General features: G+C 41.7%; 1 non-coding gene across 1 annotated transcript; it reads right to left on the bottom strand.

The window, feature by feature from the left end:
* Positions 1-10493: 10493 nt before the first annotated feature.
* LOC133820799 (small nucleolar RNA R71) lies at positions 10494-10603 on the bottom strand. The gene has a single exon (XR_009887199.1). It is a non-coding gene; the product is annotated as a small nucleolar RNA R71 (small nucleolar RNA).
* Positions 10604-11704: the final 1101 nt, after the last annotated feature.

Here is an 11704-nt window from a genome sequence, read left to right as displayed (position 1 = left end):
ATAAACCTTGGCACGCTCTGATATCAAGTTGTAACACCCTACTTCCCTAGAGTCGTTACCATGTGATTTTAAAATGTGCCACTAGCTCGCTAATCGAGGTATTAGACCAAAAAGTGTAGTTAATTAAAATGTAAACTCGTTTAAATAAGATTTTGGTGTAAAAGATTGATCATTCCTTTAAATCATGAAAAAGGTTACATTGGGATCCCAAAAAAATACTACTTAGAAATATATTTACAACTCAAAAAGTAACTTTACAGTCGGCCTAAGCAACAAAATCAACATTTATAACCAACTCCTCAAAATACCTCAGCCGTGGTAGCCAGGTAGGCCAAACATGTACGCACCGCTCCATGCCCTCTAACTCGTGGTTGATCGATCTTTTCCTTGCCCTTACCTGCACCACAGAGCATGATAACTCTACAAAATAGAGTTATTTGACCACTTTTTATGTGCTAATTGTTGCTTAATTCTTAAGTTTTTAATTGATTTATTAAGTTTTTAAGTAATTTTGAATTTATTAATCTTATTTTGATTTTATATATTTTTGTGTGTTTTTATAGTTATTTTGTTGTAAAATGTTGTAGTTAATTATTTGAATTATTGTTGTTTAATTTGAGGTAAAAAAATGTTGTATTATTGAACTTAAATGTTAAATATAAATTAAGTTTTAATGAATATTTTCATGGAACTTATGTTGTATATTTGATTATTGAAAATATTTAGTTTTAATTTAATTTATATTTTTTTTATAGGAGATATGTTGTATTTTTGGGCTTTTGAAAAGTAAGGGAATGAAAGAAAGGAAATATGACATTTTTAAAATGCCATAAAACGGCCCGAGGATCCCCATTACCCAGCTGCTCACAGCCCAATTCGCCCAGATCCGGCCCAGCTCACTCAGGACCACCTGCTCCATTGCCAAGTTCGGCCCAGCTGCACTCCACCTCACCAGCTCCCTCCAGGCCCGCCTGACTCCTTCAGCAAACCAGGCCCTTCCCCAGCAATGCCTCCAGCCAGCCCGTTTCCTTCCTCAGCCACCTGTAGCACAACAAGTCCCCTGCCAGCAACGCCCAGTAGCTAAAACTCCCAACCGAAGTCCTCAGCCAGCCCAAGGCCCACGCCTACTGCCATAACCTAGCTGCCTCCAACAACCTCTTTGGCCTGCCACCAAGCTTCTTTTCCTTTTTTTGAGCCCACAAATTGTCAAATTGTCCCCTTGTCCCACAATGTCCCAAAATACCATTTTTTTTACCCAAACTTTTCCACACATTTTACCCAAAAACATCATCATTACACCCTACAATTTACCCCTATTTGCCATATTATTATTAATTTAATCAATTTAAATTGATTATTTTAATACTCATTTTTTGGCTATAAATAAGGGATTTAAATGCTTATTTTGGGAGAGGTTACACTACACAAATTCTACACTTTCAAGACCTTTCTATTCTCTTCATCTTTTTCTTCTTTTTGGTTAATTTTTCTATGAGTTTATAGAGGAAAAATTTGGGGGTTCATCCTCCAAATTTTCCTATTTATGTTTGTAATTTTTAGTTTGTATTTGCTATTTTAGTTATGAATTTCTAATCTTTTTAAGATTATTAAGGTGATGATGGAACAATATGTAACTAGATAGTGTTTATTTTGTATGTTGATTTCCCATTTTGTGCAATAAAGTTTATGAATTTTCTTCTTCAAATATTTTCTTTCATCTTAAATATCTTGTATTTTTTATTGTTAGATCATATTTACATTTTGTTCTTCATTAGTGCAAAAACATAATATTCTTTGTGTAAGATGTGTCATTAAATTGTACACATCCAATGCTTAGAACAAAAATATTATGTTTTGCCTTATAAATAATATTCATTGATTTATTTGTTATTTCATTAGATTGATTTACACTAAATGCTTTGAAATTATACTTTTTGAAAAGTGAAGAAAAATCCTATCTTTTTAGAAGTAATTTGTGCTTAAAATTATAAATCTATTTGGAAAATGATAGTTTGATTTATTTTAACTATCACTAAAACTTGGGAATCAATGTACTTATAAATATTATTGAACTTATATTTTGTGGATTCTAATACCTTAATAATCTTCTTTTACCATCTTGATTTCTACTATTAATTTATGTTTATACATTGTCTTTAATTTCTTTATTATTGTCTTTTATTTTATTTTCATTATACAAAAATCCCATCAATCTTTGGCGCTAGGTTAGAATTTATTAATTTTGGTTTAAAATAGTTTTCTTTTCGATTTTAGACAACTCCTTTGGGTTCGACATCCTTGCTTACACGAGCACTATATTCTATATACAATTCGTGCACTTGCGAGTATAAATTTTTAAAACATACATGTTTTGGGTCCATCAGAGCACCCGTGAGCCGAGGCCCAACAAGAGAACCTCAAAGCACAACATACTATAATTTGTCTCAATAGATAAATACTTAATTCATGGCAATAAACAATCTACAAACTGTTATTAGAATACGCAATGGCACAACAGCACAACAACATCACATCATAATAGTATAATAGCACATAAGTACATCAACATAGCATCATAGCAATATATCAACACATAAGTAAAATAGTACAACATCTTAGCAGTACAATATCACAGCAGTGGTCTCCTCCACTCATGGTGGGCTTCCAGGCACTAGGTCTGCGGTCTTAACCGAACGGGTGTATACAACACCCTTAAAGGATTTTGCCCTAGCGGCCTGCATTTAGCATGCTTGACGCCGATCTTGGCCACTTGCCGGTCCTTGCTTTTGCCTCTCCCGGCTTTTGCTGCTCCTAACTCTTGCCTCTCTTAGCTTTTGCTGCTCCCAGCTTTTGCCTCTCCTGGCTTTTGCCGCTCCCAGCTCTTGCCGCTCTAGTTCTTGCCGCTCCTAGTTTTTGCCTCTCCTGGATTTTTCCGCTCCCAGCTCTTGCCACTCCCGGCTCTTGTCGACCAGTCACATTCACATGTTTGGCATAACAATTATAAGCAACACATACATTACAACACACCACATAGCTCTACGGGTACAAACAGTTCTCTTACCTTTAATCCGGGTGCTAGCAGTCAAGCAAGCAATCACGACCTCCGAGAACGATCCTCTCCTGAGTCCAATCGGTAACCTAGTCAGACACCACAAGTAACGTTCTCGTTACTACCCGATTTTATAATTAATCCCTGTAACCAATCTCGTGCTCTTGGTACCTCCCATTTCCCCATACGGGGTGGTGAAATCGTCCCTCGAGCCCCCTGGGCCTAAACCCTAAAAACATAAAATTCAAGGCCCTGAAAATGGCCTAGCATCGCGGCACAGCCTTACAGGCACTGTGGCCCCCAGTAGGGGATCCATGTCCTAAATCATCCCAGTGCCGCGACTCAAAAGAATAGGGCTGCGACGCTCCTACGCCAACCCAAAAAACTGGGTTTTCCACCATTTTTCCCCAAGCCAAAACTTACCCAAGCCATGCCCCAAGTGGACCCAAGTCCCAAAGGGTCCCAAAACTCCAAATAACACCACATACACAATATATATGCATCAAAACCCAATCCAAACCCACACCTAAACTCAATTTCTATAAGTGGTTTTAAATTCTTCAAAAACTTAAACCAAACCTGAATTTTTTTCAAAACTTGATGGAACCTTACCTTTGGATAAGAATTCGACCCTAAGTTGCCTCTAATGCCACTCCAAGATCTAGTCCTCAAATCCCCAAACCTAAGTTCCTCAAAACTTATCCCAAAACCTGAATTTAGAAATCAAAAGTCCAAAACTCTCAAGAACATCAAACAATACACAAAACCAGAAAATGAAGCTCTTACCTCTTCTTAGATTTTGAATTTCCTAAGGCTTGGTAGCTGTTAATCCTCCTCCACAGCTTGATTCTACTCCCAATTCCTCAAAAATCCAGTTGCCTAATCTTGAGCTCTCCTTTCCTTCTTCAAACCTTAAACCAAAATGACCATGGAGTACTCTTGAGAAGTCTAGAACGTAAAGATTAACTTCAGCTGTGGTTTATCTCATTTAGAGCCCAAATGACCATTCTACCCCTCCTTCTGGCACACTTCCTTCCTAAACCTCAAGGGCAACCTAGTCCTTTCACTCTTTGCAAAAATACCACCTTTTACTTAATATTTCAGTAACAACACTAATTCTCAGGTTACTAGTAGTTACCAGTTTCACAACTAAACACCAAATTCATGACTCTCTGCTAACACCGCGGGACAGAATCCTCTCATGCCGGAAACACCGCACAAAGCACAAATTCACACCCTCAATGGATTCAAATTATAAATATGCCCCTCATAGCCAAATGGGGCCCATATGCATATTTAATTCACCTAACACGTGCATTTCTAATCACATAATCATTAAATTCACATATTAGCGTAATTAAATCAATTATAACCCTCCAGGCACGCTAATCAAGCCCCTAAGCCTTATTAGTAAATTTGGGATGCTACATCCATATTCCTTCCTAGTTGGGGTTGGAACATTCTGCTGACGTGCCTTTGATACGTGGCTCTGGTAGCCCGAAGGGCATGACGATGTAGCAGTACACCCCCATGTCTGTCTGGAAGTTGGTGTGTTCCTGGTCTGCTACGTGCATTGAGATCTGGTTATAGCCAGAATAAGCATCCATGAAGCTCAATATCTCATATCCAGACGTTGCATCTACCATTTGGTCGATCTGAGGTAGAGGGAAACAGTCTTTGGGGCAGGCCTTGTTGAGGTCCATGAAGTCGATGCAAGTTCTCCACGTCCCGTTCGGCTTGGGCACAAGCACTGGATTGGCTAGCCAGACAGGATACAAGGCTTCCCGAATGAAGTTGATCGAAGATAACTTCTCAACTTCTAACTTGAAGGCCTCTGCCCTCTCTGCCCCCAAGGGTCTCTATTTCTGCCAGACCGGAGTCGCACCCTCGTTGATGTTGAGGGCGTGGCAGATGATGTTACGATCTATCCCAATTATATTCGAGTGTAACTAGGCCAGGACGTCCTGGTTCTCTTTCACTCGGGCGAAGATGGCAGCCCGAAACTCTGCATTCAGGCTCTTCCTGACTTGGATTACCTTGGTCGGGTCAGTGTTGTTGATGCACACCTCTTCAATTTCTTCCATGGGCTCCAGTGCGCGGTCTGCCTCTATCCGCAGATCCAGTTCGTCTTCTTCTTGGAACACCCTTCGTGCCGGGGGAGGATGCGGGACTGGATCAACATCTTCCTCCTCAAGAGGTTCTTTGCGGACCATATAAATTGGTCGGGCGGATATGTGGTAACACTTCTAGGCGCTCTTTTGGTCTCCCCAGACCATTCCTACCCTTCTGTTGTCGCAGGGGAACTTCATACAGAGGTGGTGGATGGAGGTGATGGCATCGAAGGTTACCAGTACGGGCCAACCAAAGACGATGTTGTAGGCAGTGGGACAGTCCACCACTACGAACATACAGAATTTGAAAGAGCCCTAGATCTCATTCCCCAACATCACGGGCAACTGGATCTTCCCCATTGGGAGTATTGAATCTCCATTGAACCCGTAGATCTGAGCTGGGCATGAGGCCAGATCTGCCTCAGTCAAGCCAATCGCGACGAAGGCTGGCTTGAACAAAATATTGACAGAGCTTCCGTCATCCACCAACACTCGGGACACCATTTTGTTGGTGATTTGGGCATCGATGAATAGAGAGTCATGATGCGGGAAATGGACGTTCCGGGCGTCTTCTCTAGTGAAGGTGATGCGTAAATTCATCAACTTCGGGCGTTGAGCCGAGGTTTGGACCAAGGCGCATACCTCTTGGTCATGGTCAAGCTCGCTGAGATACTGCTTTTGATCGTTCCGGGATGGTCCCCCCAGGTGCGGCCCTCCCGAGATGGTAGCTACGTGACCATCTATTCATGGGGGCGCAGTTCTGGAGGGTAAAGGCATCCCGGGTCTGGGTGTCTGCACCATTGAAGCCCCCTGAGGGGCCTATGCTCCCAGGCTTGTCGCGTATCCTCCCTGGGGAGGTTGGTACGATCCAGATGCACCCAGGATCACGGGTTGTTTGGGAGCCGCTGGCAGTCCCGGAACACCCATGGGCATTCTGACCCACTGGTGGAGATGTCCCAGCTTGATTAAATTCTCAATCTCGTCCTTCAGCTGATGACACTCCTCGGTCGAGTGACCCACATCTTTGTGATACACACACTTCTTGCTGGTGTCCCTTGAGTTATTTTCCCCTTTGAACATAGGGGTGGGTTTTCGGTAATGAACCGTCCTCTTCGTGGCTAGGTATATGTTCTCCCTGGTATCCACTAAGTTGGTGTACTCTGAATATTGGGGCTCGTAGCCCTTCTTGCCCTTTTTAGAGGGCTCGGACCGGTTCTATCCTTTCCCCGATCTCTTCCACTAGGAGGGGTTTACGCTTGCCTCCGTCCCCCCCATCATGGATGGCTGGGCCCCGCCTGGAGCAACACTGTACCCGACTGGTTCCATCCCATATCCAGAAAATGGGGTGGACTTGGCCGGCGCGTATCCTGAGGAAGTAGGATCGTAGACCGTTGAGCATACGAAGGTCATTCCCGGAGTACCTGTTGACCCTGGCACCACCGGGAGTGTTGGATAATGAGGGACCGGATACTACATCTCGTACCCGGGAAAAGTTTGTGCACTTGGCTAGGGAGTTGGCTGCCATCCGTATGCCTGGATTCGGGCCTCCTCCCAGTTGATAAAGCCTTGTGCCCTCCTTATGAATTCTTCAAGGGTGCTCGCCTTACTACGCTGCATGTCGTCCCAGAGAGGGGACCCATCTCGGATCCCAGACTGGAGGGCCACCAGGCGCTGCCCATCGTCCACCTTCATTTTTTAGGCTTTTTCCGTGAAGCGCTGGATGTAGGCCCTCAGAGTCTATGTGGGGAGCTGTTTAATGTTGGCAAGGGCACGATTTGCATGTCCATCCTCATGGCGGCCACGAACTGCTTGCGGAACGCCGACTGTAGTCCGGACCAGGATTGGATAGATCCAGGCTTGAGCCTTTTCCACCATTCTTCTGCGGGTCCATCTAGAGTAATCTAAAAACAGAGGCATTTGTCGTTGTCATAGACATGGCTACGCTCATTAACCAATTGTAGCAAGAAAAATGGTCCCTGGGGTCTGTGTTCCCGGTATAAGCAGGCAGATTCGACATTTTTAACTCCTTAGGGAGCACCACATCCAGGATGTGTTTAGTGCATGGTTCCTTTTCCTCTTCTTCAGAATCGAAACCTCCTCCCTCTGGTTTACAGACTAGACAGTCCGTGACTTTCTTTAACGTAGCCAGCTACTCCATGAACTGTCTGGCCATTCCATCATCTAGGGGGACCCTCTCATTCCTCCTATCATTGAGGTTGCTCCTCAGGTCTCCCCCTCTAGGGCAGATCTTCTCCTTGCGGGCCCGCTCCTTTCGGGCGTTTAGACCATCGCGCAGGTCTATCCAGAACATGTCGTCCCTTGAACTAACAGCTTCTGGCTCATCAGCACGCTGGCGCCTTCGGTGATCTTTATTCACGGAGGCACTGGGGTGGAAACGCTGCTCCCATCCGATTTGTCTAGGGACAACCCGGGTGCTGGTACCCTGCAGGCGCATCCCTTGTGGATCGATCGGATGATCCTATCCTGGGATGGGATGCATCTTTTCTTTCCTAGGGAGCGACCCTGGGTTGGCCTTGGTTTCTGGAACGAGAGGGGTTTCCATTTGGGGGTTTGCTTTTCCCACAGGGTCAGCCGCTTTGGCTTTCCCTTTTTTTTGAGCTGGGTTAGATGGGCCGACTCTGGGATCTTGTCCCAGAGGAGGGATTGGCCTCGTATTCTCGGGCACGCCAGTCCTAAGTGGTGGGGCCGACAGCCGTGTTCTTGGAGGCGGAACAGATATAGGATTGGCTGCCAATCCTTGGGCAGCAATAAAAGCCTGCAAGGCCAGGAGGGATTCTTGCATGTGGCGAGTGGCTTCTTTCTGTTAAGCTATCCTGGCCTCTTGATCCAGGACTTGTTGTCTCAAATGATCACCTCTGGGTCCTCCTGGTCGGGGTCCATTTCTTCTCCAGGGATCGCAGGATCCTCAGCTTCGTGATCATGGTATCCCCCTTCATTTTCCTCATCTTCCTCATAGTAACCTTCCTCGTAATCTGCCCCATCTTAATAGTTCTGGGACTCGTCAGGCTGGGACATTTGATAAGGTGTATCCTCAGGTTAGTTTTGAGGGAGAGGTTGATTTGGCAGTGGCTCTCCATTGCCTTGTTCTTGGTGAGCAGGATCGATCGTAGTATGTCTCGTGCTCACCATTGTTCCAGATATTTGATATCTTTTTTTTTTTTTTTTAAATACTTTTTTCGGCTCTCAATGAAAGCACCAAAATGTTTACTGAGTTTTTCGGAAACTAGAATTATAAAAGATAAGAAAGCTTCAAATGAAAGGATTAGAGTTAATCACACAAGGGATTTTACGTGATTGGGGCGTTAAAGAGCCTTAAGGTCTAGTTTTTAGGTAGGTTTTCATTAGTTTAGGGCTATTTTATTGTAGAATTATGCTCATTTGTTCATGTTTTAGGTTTTTCATGCTAAGATGGTGAAACGAGTGGAATGAAGTGAAAGTGGAAGAAAATGGAGTTTTTTTTGGAGAAAATCGCGTCTTTCGGGCAGAATATGTCCGAGTAATGATTCTATCAATAGCGCTACAACGCTATCAAGTGGTGCTACAGCACTAGAAATGATACATTGAAAGTTGTTGAAACTGTTAGTAGTGCCCCAGCACTACAACGCTATCAAGATCAGAAGAATAGCACTACAACGCTACATTACTGGCGCTACAGCGCTAGTGAAACAACTTTTGAGGCAATTTGGCACTGACAATAGCGCTACAGCGCTATCGACGCAATTTTGAGATTTTTAGCCACTTTTTGAAGGACAAAACGGTCTTTTCACTTGGGAACCTTGGAAAACTATTTAAGGGACATTATTCTGCGAATTTTGGAGGCAGTTTTAGTTTTATAAACCCTAGATCTAGAAAAGACTGATGTAATTAGTTTTCCTTTCTGGTTTATGACTTTCTAGATTTCTTATTCATCTGAATTCTTTAGGTTATTTTCTATGAATAATTATTTGAACTTTATTTTCATTATGTTAGCTATGAACTAAATCTTTTATCTAGGGATTAATGTAGTCACTTGAATTTCAATTTAATTTTATTATGATGTTCTATTGATACTTATTCTCTATTCTAATCTATATGATGTTTGTTTAATGCTGGTAAATACTTGATCACTATTTACTTGATTTAATGGTTTTGATTCAAAATTTGAAAGATGAGAATTGAATATGCTATCATTATATAGACATAGGTTGCATATTGGACGAAAGTACCTATATGACTTGTGTAGTAATTAGGTTTCCATGCTTAATGCCTTTTATATGTTTAAGTTTATCACAGAGATGTAGAAAACCTGCATATAGGTTGAGATCTTATATCTTGAAAAAGAATAGGAATCAATTATGTTAACCTGCTATTAGAATAGAAAGAAGAGATTTAGAACTGATTAGTAAAATTAATAGAATGAAAAGTTTATGACATTAATTCCTAGGCTTTTATTATTGATTTTTAATTCGTTTATGTATTATTCTATTTCCAGCTATTTAAATTAAGTTTACAGTTTAGAATTATTCATCTTAATTTTAATCACCAAATAGAAAGCGAAAAACAATTATTGGTAATTGGTTAAAAGTCTATGTGGAACGATCTCTATTCTTTCAGACTTTACTACTTGACATGACTACGTATACTTGAGTACATAATTTATAGATCAAGTTGTTGTTGTCGTTGCCAGGGACTAATAATCAATATCAAATATAATTGTTTTTCAATCTACTTTGGTTTTCATTTAACGTTTTCTAAATCAAGTTGCTTTTAAATTTCTCAATTTCAGGTGACATATTTTTATGCGACATAAGGGGTCGAAAATACTAGAACCTGTTGATCCTGAGATTGAAAAGACCTGCAAAAGAGAAAGAAAACAGAAAAGACTTGAAAAGATGGCCCAAAATGTCAACAATGTTGCTAATAATAATCTGAATCAGGGTAATGCGGGGAATGCTGCAGCTGAGGCAGACTTACCTCTGAGGGATTATGTACTCCCTACTGTTACAGGGGTACATTCTAGTATTCGCCCACCTATTGTGGAGGCGAATAATTTAGAGATCAAGCCCTCAATTATTCAAATGGTTAAGAATTGTGTTCAGTTTGGGGGGATACCTAATGAGGATCCAAACCTCCATATTACCAACTTTTTGGAGTTATGCGATACTTTCAAAATGAACGGGGTAAGTAATGATGCAATTCGTTTGAGGCTATTTCCATTTTCATTGAGAGACAGGACTAAAAGTTGGTTGATTTCTCTACAAGCCAATTCCATTCTGACATGGGAAGACCTTGCTCAAAAATTTCTCGCTAAGTACTTTCCTCCTGCTAAATCAACACGGATTAGAGGTGAAAAAATTAATTTTTGTCAATTTGAGGGGGAATCTTTATATGACGCTTGGGAGAGGTTTAAAGAGTTGTTGCAAAAATGTCCACATCATGGTATAGTGAAATGGATGTTGGTGCACACTTTCTATAATGGACTGAGGGGAAACACAAGGACTATCATAGATGCAGCAGCAGGTGGAGCATTTATGAGCAAAAGCGCTAGCAAAGCTTATGAGATTTTAGACGAGATGGCCATGAATATTTATAATTGGTCATCTGAGCGAGAAAATAAGAAGGTGGCAGGAGTTCTAGAAGTTGATCCTATTGTTATGTTCACTGCTCAAATTGCTTCTCTAATGAAACAAATACAACAACAAAACAACAGCTCAGCTCAAGCGATGCAACTACATCCTGCTCCTATCAGTTGTGACACATGTGGAGGTCCTCATCATTTTTAGCAATGTCCAGTGGCGAGTTCTTATTCGATTGATGATATCCCACTTGAATAGGTTCAAGCCATAGGCAATTTCCCAAGGCAACCTAATAATAACCCATACACTAACAATTATACTCCAGCATACAAGAACCATCCTAATTTGTCATGGAGTAATAATCAAGGGCACCAACCAGAGTATCATCCAAATCCACCTTAATATCCTCCACATAGACCATCTTATGGGCTAAACCCAAGGCCCTTTTATGATACTCAAAGGCCACAAATGCCACCTCATCAACAACCACCGCCTCAAATGACTAAACCAGAGGTATCTGCTAATTCATTGAGCCAATTTATGACAGAAACCAGAACCTCTATTTGGAGCTTAGAAACACAAGTTGGCCAACTTGCAAAGTTAATGGCAGATCGTAATCAAGGGGCTTTACCTAGTTCAACTGTTGTGAATCCTAAAGAGCAATGTCAAGCAGTCACTTTGAGGAGTGGGACTAAGTATGAGGGACCTACAGTAGAAAACAAGGGTAAAAAGATTGAAGATCAACCTGTACCTAGTCCAATACAAGAGGAGGTTACTGAAGACCTTCCAAAGAAAGAGACGCCAAAATACACCGAGTCGACACCCAAGATTCCTTACCTTCAGTGGTTCCGAAAGGCAAATCTTGACAAGCAATTCTCCAAATTTCTTGAAGTATTTAAGAAACTTCACATCAACATTCCATTTGCAGAAGCTCTTGAAAAAATGCCTAGTTATGTGAAGTTTATGAA

This window comes from Humulus lupulus, chromosome 2, assembly GCF_963169125.1.
Source record: "Humulus lupulus chromosome 2, drHumLupu1.1, whole genome shotgun sequence".
Taxonomy (NCBI): domain Eukaryota; kingdom Viridiplantae; phylum Streptophyta; class Magnoliopsida; order Rosales; family Cannabaceae; genus Humulus; species Humulus lupulus.
Note: the sequence above shows the minus strand (reverse complement) of the source record. Positions and strands in the feature narration are given on the sequence as shown.